At 45.7% G+C, this 10,336-nt stretch overlaps 1 long non-coding RNA gene across 1 annotated transcript; it reads left to right on the forward strand.

Annotated features, from left to right (window-relative positions):
• The first annotated feature begins 2,408 nt into the window (after positions 1-2,408).
• Positions 2,409-10,074, forward strand: LOC132653484 (uncharacterized). The gene is made up of 3 exons (XR_009591214.1): positions 2,409-2,617; positions 9,123-9,273; positions 9,586-10,074. It is a non-coding gene; the product is annotated as an uncharacterized LOC132653484 (long non-coding RNA).
• Positions 10,075-10,336: the final 262 nt, after the last annotated feature.

The raw sequence follows: 10,336 nt of genomic DNA on the forward strand, positions 1-10,336 counted from the left end.
TGATATATGTCCAGAGGTGAGGAGGTCTTAATGAAATTGGTCCCCATAGACTCAGGGAGTGGCACTGTTAGGTAGGTGTGGCCTTGTTGGAGGAAGTGTGTCACTGGGTGGTGGGCTTGAGGTTTTAGAAGCTCCAGCCAGGCCCAGGGTTGCTCTCTCTTCCTGCTGCCTGTAAATCCAGAACTCTCAACTCTCACCTCTCCAGCACCATGTCTACCTGCTGGCCACCATGCTTCCTACCATGCTGACAATGGACTAAACCTCTGAACTGTAAACCAATTAAGTGTTTCCCCTTAAAGTAATTGCTGTGGTCATGGCATCTATTCACAGCAGAAGAAATCCTTACTTATGTACAACAAGACAAGAGGTGCTCATAGTGTTTGGATGTCCAGACAAACACATGGATATTCCTCACTATGAACCTCAGGATGTTCATAGTGTTTGTCAGAGGATGACATTCAGGGTTGTTATTTTTTTTTCGTCCATACTTCTTTAACATTTTCTTTTTACAGTAAGTAAAATAGGAGTTTTAAAAACAGAAAAATAAAGGCCTTATTAATCTTTTACCTTTCCTGTGTCCTTATATTGGCTAGCTCCTTAGCAAATCCTTGTATGTCATCTTCTTTCTCCACATCTTTACCAGCATGTGACTCATTCTGAGTCACAAGTGCTCAATGGCTTTTATAGTTTAGCCCCCACCCACCCCCTGCCCCCAAAGTGTAGGGATCAGAGGAAGTCTTGAATAAGTAAAGTCCCAAGTGAATGTTTACTTTGACACGGGCACAGCTTCCTAGGGACACCAAGACCAATTGGGAAATTGGCAAAGCTGATGGGCCAGCCATGACAAAGCTCTTTTTGGGAGTCTGTGTATGAGGGTGGATGAACGATTGATCAGACACTAGCAACTGCTGCTTCCTCCTCCTAGATATTTAGAGCTCATTGTTTGTAGAGCTTTCCTCTGGGGACCAGCTCACCCCTCCTCTTGCCGTATGTAATAAGTATGTTGAGGTTCCGGGGGTAGCAGCAGTTGGAAAACCTCACCTGAGCTCAACTTCATTATATACGTGTCTGTGTGTTTGTCTTTTCTTCACTCCCTCTCTGGCTCTAACCAGGGCTCCAGGGCCCAAGCTGCACAGGTCATGGCACCAATGTAGATCTTTCTGCCTTCCTTAGTGTTTCCTAGACATTTTCAGATGGGTGTCCATCAGGACCTCAGGGTTTTTCTACCATGTGCAAAATGGAACAAATATTCTTTATGTACCTGTGTCATTTCCTTGTTTTTCTTTCCCAGTCTCACACAGATATCTTTCTTATTAAAAAAAAATCTGATACTGATAACGACATTACCTGGGTTCATTAGCTGCTTTTGCATCATGGTGAGCAAAACACCCGACAGAAGCAAGGCAAAAGACGAAAGACTTATTTTGGTTCATGGTTTCAGCCATCAGAGAAGACTTGGTGGAGGAGTGGCAGAAGGAGTGCACAGCAGAGGAGGCTTACATCATGGTGGCCCAGGGAGCAGGAGACATGACAGGAACTGGGGTCCACGTGCTGCCTTCATAGGCCTTCCACTAATGAATTACTTCTTCCAAGTAGCCCCATAGTTCCCACAGCGTAAGGCTCTCAACTGAGCTGTTGGGATCTCCAGTCTCATAAAGTAGTGCCACAGCTTGGAAACGCGTGCTTAAAACAGAAGGCTTCGAAGCACACGTCAGAGGCCAATTATATAACCCCTTGCTTCTGTAGTCTTTGGTGTGGAATAGGAAGTCCAGTCAGACTACTCTTTCTTCCTGGCTTTGCTCCCAGGAAATCCACTTTATTGCCAAGTCCTCTGAACTCAACCTCAGTCATTTCTCTTTTGTCTATCCTTCCTTCCTTCTTCCCCATAACCACTCTTGTAGGCCAGAGATTTCCTGTCTATATATGGATGATGCCAAAAGCATCAAAACAGCTTTCCTGTCCTCTAATTCCTGCCCTATACATTCAGTCCATTGCCTAGAGGGCTGCAGCCAGTTCTGAGCCAGTTTCTACTCTGGGTTCCTCGTGATCTACCAAAACCCACCCAGTTATTCTTAGGTTTGGGTAAGCCTAACTATCCCTTCCAGTTTTGCTTCCCGTTGTCCCCCAACCTAAATCTAGGTTTCAGTCAGTCTGGGGAGGCTGTATGTCTAGGCGGCCATATGTGAGCGGTGCTTTGTTGTATCATTCAGGGGATTAAGCTTCTCAAAGGACCAGGCTCAATGTATCTATTTCTTTCTACCATTGTTTTCATGTCCATTGTGTTTTGAACAAATGCTAGCTTGTTTATGATCCTGTGAAAATTTGACACCCAGGATGAATTTCAGCATTCTGAGCTCAATAGGCTTTTTGTCTCAGAAGGGGATTGGATATGAGCAGTTGATGCTGGTCACAGAGGCTGACTCTTCCAGAGCCAGCTGTTTTCCTTTGGGATTGAAGAGGTTCTTCCCCTCCCCCCCGGGGATGGACTCTGATTCCCACCACTGAAAGTCAAGAGTAGAAGAACCTGCGTGTTGGATGGAAGTGACTTAGAGGAATGTGTCCTTGAGAGGAGATTACGATGAAGACAGGCAAGGATGCAGCAGCTTCAGGTCCAGAGGTATAAAGGGGCAAATAACCCAGGTTCAGGAAGCCAATCTGACCTAGCCAAGCTGGTGTGGGCAGAGATGGTGATTCTACTTATATGAGTCCGAATTGCAAGAGGGGTAACATTTGGCAGCATAGGCAGGCAGACTGGCTATGAGCTACCCTATGCAAAGTGTGTGTGCGCGTGTGTTATATTTGTGTATTGTATATGTTCGTGTGTTGTGTTATATTTGTGTACTGTATATGTGCATGTGTTATATTTGTGCATGGTGTGTGTGTGTGTGGTGTATTTGTTTATGGTATATGTTCGTGAGTGTGTAATTGGGGGGTTACTGAAAGGGAAGACAGAAGAGGTTGTTAGATGTCCTCCTTTATCACTTTCCACTTTATTCCTCTGAGACAGAGCCTCTTATTGAACCCAGAGATAACTCTGATAGCCAGTCAGCCCCACTGATCCTCCTGTCTCCCCCCTCCCCCACAGTGCTGGGGTTGTAGGCATACATATGACCACTCCTGGCTTTTTATGCAGATACAAAGATCTAAACTCAAGACCTCATGGTTGTGCACTGAGTACTCTTACACACTGAGCCACCTCTGTAGCACCCACATTTTCTGGTTCATTTCTCCAGTGGCTTACAGTGCCTTAAAGACATAAGACTAGCTGTGGGGAGGTCCCTACAGTTCATCCTAAAGCCATTGGCTAGAGAGTCTGGCTTCTTGGACTGCAGAAAAGTTTCTGCTCTGCCATCAGGAAGTGCTAAAGAGGCAGAGTGAGTTGTGGACAATTTTCTGCCTTCCTGGAGGTTCTAGGGAGAGGGAGTTGCTGTAAAGGCAACTCATGAAGCCTGAGATGCCACTTACACAGAATGGCCTTTCCCTTAGAGACTATGAGCTCTGTTGAGTGTAGAGATTTGCCTAGTTTTTAACCATAAAACCCAGTGCTCGAGTCTTAATGGGCACAGTCATGAATGTGTGCATGAGTATCTAGTTTGTTCAATATACATCAGAATGTACGATAACCTTTGTTTTAGAATCTACGTTCTTTAATGAACTATACCACCACACTGGGTGTTTTCGGCTGTCATGTTACATCCACGACAGTTAGTGGTCTGGATCTCGGAGTCAGAATTCAGGGCGGAGGTCCAGGCTCCCCGGTACTCCCAAGCACCTGCATAGTTTCATCAGCACTGCTGCTGAACTCCATTTCCTTCCTTCCTGGGTGACTCTAGTTGCATTCTTTGGATTCCCGCTAAGTTTCCTCATATTAGCTTTGTCTCCTTGCTTTCGCTCATCAGAGTCTTTTTGATCACTTGTCATTCATTATACTAGCTATTTCCTCTCAGCGCTGTGTCACACGCTAATTACATAAGCACACCTTCTTTCTCTTCGTGCAATTTATTGAGAAACATGGGGAAACATCAAAGGGTTAGGATAAAAATGGATTCATCAATTAACACCATGAAATAAAATAAGCTGGAAAAAAAATTTAACAAGTCTAATCCCCTCACAAATGTCCTTTAGAGAGCACTGTCACCAGGGCACAGCTAGGGGATTTAATCTGTTACTTCCATCTCTGCCAATTAGTATTTCTGTGACTTGGGTAAGTTTCTGGATTTCACTCTGTGGGGGCTGGGGACAGCTCATGCCTTGGGCTGTCCTTCTGTCTTGTTTTCTTCCTGGATCTGTCCTGGTTACACTCCTTTCTCCAAAGCTTCCCAGTGCCCAAGCCCAGCACACACCCGACTGCTTGCTCCCTGAGACTAGCAGGAGCAAGCTAGAAAAATATCAAGAGTGATTTTTCTGATAGAAAACATAGGGAAGAAACCCCCACTGGAAATAGAAAGGATATTATCCATTCGACAATAATTTGATGAGTATCTGGTGCACGTCAATCGCTGGATGGTGGAGAGAGAATGGTGGATAGGAGCATCCACTTTGATGGGCCTCATGATTGGTCATTGGTGGGGTGGGGTTTGGGAGAGGACAGCTGATGAACATATAATCAGATGCACTGCTCGTAAAAACGCTTGGGAGAAAATAGAGCCTGGTAAAGAGGGTGGGACTGTGGATGGGTGGTTGTTAATTTTAGGTGGGACATTAAAGGCGAGTCTCTCTAAGACACTGTCACAAGCAGAGCTCTGAGCGCACGAAGGAGAGCTATGCAGAAGCCTTAGGTGGGAGCATTCTGTGCAGTTTGGGGATAGCAGAGGCACAGGAAAAGGAAGATCCGGTTAGGGAAAGCGGAGACAGAAGAGGCAGCTGAGGGGCCGTTGTCATGTTGAAGACTGGGATAAGGGAGAAGGCTGAAATGAAGCAAGAGCAGTTCACTGTGGCAGGGGTGGGAAACATGAGGCTTGACCGAAGGTCTTAAGATCAGGGTGGGGAGTTGAGGTGTGAAAGTGTCCGGATCTGGATGTAAGTGCTAGGACAGTCAGCAGGTATGGTAGGTAGGATGGATAGATGAATGAGGGGGAGGGAGAGAGTGAGCGAGAAGGAGACAGAGACAAACAGAGACAAAGGCAGAGAGACAGAATATGAGAATCTAATCTAAGCCAAAGGAGGTGTCAAGATTTCTCATCCGAGGACGAGAATGATGGATGGAGTTGTTGCTTGTTCAGGTGGAAAGATTTGGGAGTGGACATAAACTAGATCTTGGAAATGTGAAGTCCGAGGTGGCTTTTCAATACTGGGATGAGTCAAAGTTTGATTTGTAAATGGAAGCTGCACTGGCCATGTGAAGGAGACTTTGTATCCCACAGAGAGGTACTTCAAAATTGAGCACACACATTATCTGCATTTCCGGGTCCTGAGACTTGCTCTCGGTCCTGCATTTTCAGCCCGACTCATTCATTTTGCGTAAGGTCTTCATATTTACCCACCGACTTTTTCCCAATTGAAAGGCCGACTTTCTTCAAGTGTGATTTTAATGGAAGGGTCGCTACCACACATTCTTTTTTATTTTTATTTTTTCTATTTTTATTTTACTTCAGTTTATTGACTTTACACCCCAAGGGTGCCCCTCCCTCCTCCCCTTCCAGCTCCCCTTCCCTCTCCTTCCCCCTTCCTCTCTCTCCATTCTTGTCAGAGACAAGCAGACACCATGGCTTTTCCTAGTTGAGAAGCTGAGACTTTGGTGGCTGCTCGGTCTGCTTGGATGGCTAGTGCTGTTGCCTCATTTGCAGAGCGGAGGTGAGTATGAACCCCTGTGGACTCCAGAGAGATAGCTACTTCCCCAGGTTCCCCCTGGTGTTTGAGAATGGCTCCCGCTCCCCTCTGTCTTTCCCCACTTGGGTATAGAAATCAAATACAAGTTTCATGCTGAATTGCATTGAGAGAGGTTTCAGTGAGGGAAGAATGAACCCATTGATTAAAAGTAACTAAGTTCTCACTAAGACAATTTCCCAAGATTCTGAATATTTAAGGGCCATCATACAACAAAAATTTAAGGAAAAAGCAAAACTAGCCCCGCCCCCTCCATTATTTCTTGCCTTGACTCTGAGAAGGATTCTGGGGGTAACAGTAAGAGTTTGACATCAGATGCTACCCATGACATCAGCAAAACAATTTCTCTGTCTCCCTCCCCTCCATTTCCTCTTGCTTCCTTTTATTCTCTGTGAAGGTGTTAATGAACAATTAATAGCTTAAGGGTGGGCTTGCTGACAAAGGAGAATAGAGACAGGAAAGCAGCGACAACAGCTTTAAAAACTGTGAATAGAGAACTATAAATGCAGGCTTCCGCAGAAGCTCAGGTGAGACGGATTAATGTAGTTCCTTGCCTCTGGCTCCTACCCAGTGTCCCCGCTCCCATCTCTTCCCATTACTTTAGTTTTGTCACAGCTGTTGGGGTTTTTGCGGAGGACCTCCAGAGGAGAAAGTTCCGTGACCGATAACTGGGTGGTTATTACGGGAAAAGAGCCTGGCGAGCACACGCAGAAAGACTGAACTTAAGAAGAGGGGCGCCTTCCAGCTTTGAGCACACGGCTGAGAGGCCGGAGTCAAGCAGAGGAGAACCGGGGCCAAAGTCAGTTTAGTATCTGTAGACCCGACATGATGCTCAAGGTGGGATCAATGGGGGCGGGGAAGAGGTTCCGTTCACCTCGGCACTAAGATGAAGCCACGTTAAGGAAGTTGAAGCAAGAGAAGCATCCTCTCTGACTCACCGTCCTAGCTGCTTTTACCGTGAAAGCACTCGTACAAGGGTCCACCAGACAGCGGCCGGAACCTCCCATTGACAGGATGGCCTGATAGCGTGGGCTCAGTATCGAATCATGACGTGTCGTGTGTGACTCACTGGACGTTACCGCCTCCCTAGTCGGCCATCCATTATCTGTGGCTTGTCTCATCCTCCTAAGCCTATCACATTAGCTCATCTCCTTTGCCCTGTCGACATCCGCTCCCCTTCCTTTGTTGGAGCCCCCGGGACTGTCTGCATTACCTTCTCCTGTGCTCACTGCCCCGTGCGGTGCCATCTGCAGATAACATTAGCATGCTGTTTACACTTTCCTGGATCACCAATCCAAATGTTAAATGAGTCAGAAGGTGACACTTGGCAGTCACCATCTGCAGCGTGTTGACGTTTGCAGCTACCCCAAACACCGGTCCTCTTAAAGTGGAGCTGGACCCAGCGTTTGTCAAAACTGGACCCGTTCAAACCCGAATGTCAGTCAGCCTGTGCATCCTGTTAGCCAGAACCCTTGGTCATATTCACCCACCTTAATGGCCTGGGAATCCAAGAACTGGCCAGAGTCGGGGACTAAGGAGCAAGGGAGTGACAAGCTCCCAGACACCCAGGCTGGAGGCTTCAGCTGTCCGGTTACTTGGAACATTGTCAGGACTAGTAATGAGGTTGTGCTAGCCCAGGTTAGCTCTGTTGAGTTATTTGAGATGCAAATTAGATTCATTAAAAAGAACCTATTTGGCTACCTTGAGTATTGTGACGAAACAGACACTTAAGCTTCTACGCAATTTAGAATTAATGAAATACTATTTTCCTGGCTGGACTACTAAACCTTGACTTTTACGTTCCTCACTCTCACTCCTAGGGATGGAATACAAGATCTTTCACATGCAAACAAAACATCCTTATTTTTCAAATAGTGGCATAGTATTTAAGTTACTTTGATTAAAATTTTCATTCCTGAATCTCCCCCTTTGCATACTCTTTTCCTCATTTGCTTGACTTTATTTCTTTTAAAAATATTTTTAAATAGTTTATTTTTAAAGCGTGTGTGTGTCGAGTGCAAAGGGCTGCTAAGGCTAGAAGAGGGTTTGGATTCCCTGGAACTAGAGAGGCCGATGGTTGTGAGCCGTCCATCCACCTGCTGGGAATTGAACTTGTTCTTAACTGGCTGAATCACCTCTTCAGCTACCTTGACTTTATTTCTCGATGGGAAATTGTTTTGTTTTGTTTTTGAGCTGAACTTATTCTCTCTGTGTGAGTGTATGTTTCATCATTGGCAGAATGGAATCATATAGCTCTTTATGTATCTGACTTATAGTTTTAGGGTGGATCATCTTTCCTCTCCTTTAGTTTCCTGTACTGGGGCCTTAACTCAGAACTTTGTGTGTGTTAAGGATTTACTAGCATGAGCTACACTGCTGGTCCTGTTTGTTTTTCTGTAGAGTGACTTTTCAAAATTTCATGCTGTAGGTATTATTTTTTTTGGGGGGGGGGAGAAATAGTTTTACTTCAAAATGTCCTAATGTGAATATCTCTTTCTCCCCTCTATCCTTTGCCTCTTTCCTCTCCCTCTCTGTCCCCTTCTCCCCTTTTTCTTTTCCCCTCTCTCCTCAGCTCTGTTTATACCTGAGATACTGTTTTACTATATATTTCAGGTGAAGCTTAACCTCATAGTCCCTAATGTTTTAGCTCCCTGAGTGCTGGGATTGCAAGCTTATGCCACCATATCAGTGATTTTTACACTTTTAACAGACTTGCAGAATGGACTGTGATCTTTTTTTAATTTTTGATCAGAGGTGGGAGACAGACAGAGACATATAGAACATCAATTTAAGAGACAAAGTAATCAATGACATCATGTTGCTGGCCGCGGCAGTGATGCAGTCCTATCCAGGAGGGACTCTGCTCATGTGGAAACTAGAGGATGGAAAGTTTGGTCTGGAAACCTTGAAGCGGGAAGAGAGAACATTAGAACATGTAGCCACACCTGCATATATATTATCTTGGATCAGCTTCCTGTAAAAGGCAGTCATCTAAGCACCGGAAATGAAAAAAATCTACTTTTATGAACTTCGTGCCATTTAGTTAACTATGGCTGATAATGCCAGGCATCAAATTAAATGCTCTTGCTGAATTTATAATAATAAATTCTCATCAATATGTATTGAGAATTATTATGATAATAATCCTCAATAATTATCCCATCAACCCAATAAGCTTAGAAAGGTTAAGTCAGAAAAGCTTTCTGAGGCTATACAGCTCATGGGAGGAAGACTGAGGATGTCATCCTGTTTGACCCTAAAGTCTGAGCTATCACTGTTACTCTGATTGCTTCAAGGTTTGGAGGTAAACCAGATGGATTCCCGCTCAAGGCTCTTCGGATGAAAAGGGAAGAAAGCAGAATTCCTGTCAGCATATCTTAAGGGTTCATACTATGATAAAAGTCTGCCCAGAAGTCACTGGGCATAAAGAGGACGTGGTGGATTCAGGTAATAATGCGGGTGTGGTGGGGTACTGAGTCACAATAGAGGGAAGGGACATTGAGCTGGATCTTAAAGACATGCCTGGGCCCCAATCTGCAGACTCCGAGACTGTCACCCTACTTGGGAAGTTTACCCATGTGGTTGACTAAAGGATCTTGAAGTGAACAGACTGTCTTGGATTGTCAAAGTTGACCCTAAACCTGTTGGCAGGCGCAACCTCATTGTCCTCTCTGGGGTTTACTCTGAACGAATTCACACCTGTATCCTAACCCCCTTTTCTTGTCGTGTTGGGTTGGTGCTGGTGATGACTGACATCAGCTTGACAAGATCTAGAATCACCTGAGAAACAAACCTCTGGGGATGTCTAGGAGGGAGTTTCTAGACTGGCTTCACTGAACTGGCAAGACCAGCCCTACATTTGGGCAACACCACTTCGTGGGTGGAGGTCCTGGACTGCATGAAAACGACGGAACAAATGGGATGCCAGCCTTCTTTGCTCTCTGTTTCCCATCTGTTGGCATAGAGGCGATTCAGCAGGCTGCCTCCGGGGGCCTAGCAACTGCTTATGTCATCACCTGATGCTGCCAGGTGCACCAGGTATGTGCAGGACATAAGAACCCTGGACACCCCCAGCCCTCTGTCTGTTTCAGCTTCTCTCCGTCCCCACATTTTTCTTTCTCTCTCTGGCCCTCCTTCTCTCTGCCCTCATGTCTCGGTCATGGCCTCTACCCCTCCTCTCCCAGGGCCTCACTCTCTTCCTTTCCCTCAATAAACCTCCTTTATACCAGATCTTTTGCGTGGTGTAATTCCTCAGCCAGGGCACACCTCGGCATGGGCTCGCCATGGTGCCCTCCCATTATATCTAACATTATGTAGACACAATGTACATAATACAGACACCAGGCACCTCAGATCCTGTGACCAGGATGAACTGTACCTCTTCTAACTGAAGGCCCAAACAAACCTTTCTACCTTCAGGTGTTTGGTCACAGTCACAGCAGCAAACCAGTGACTAATACAGCTACCAATGTGCAAAGGCAAACCGAAGTGACCTCTGAACAAGGAGTCT

Source organism: Meriones unguiculatus, chromosome 4 (assembly GCF_030254825.1).
Source record: "Meriones unguiculatus strain TT.TT164.6M chromosome 4, Bangor_MerUng_6.1, whole genome shotgun sequence".
Taxonomy (NCBI): domain Eukaryota; kingdom Metazoa; phylum Chordata; class Mammalia; order Rodentia; family Muridae; genus Meriones; species Meriones unguiculatus.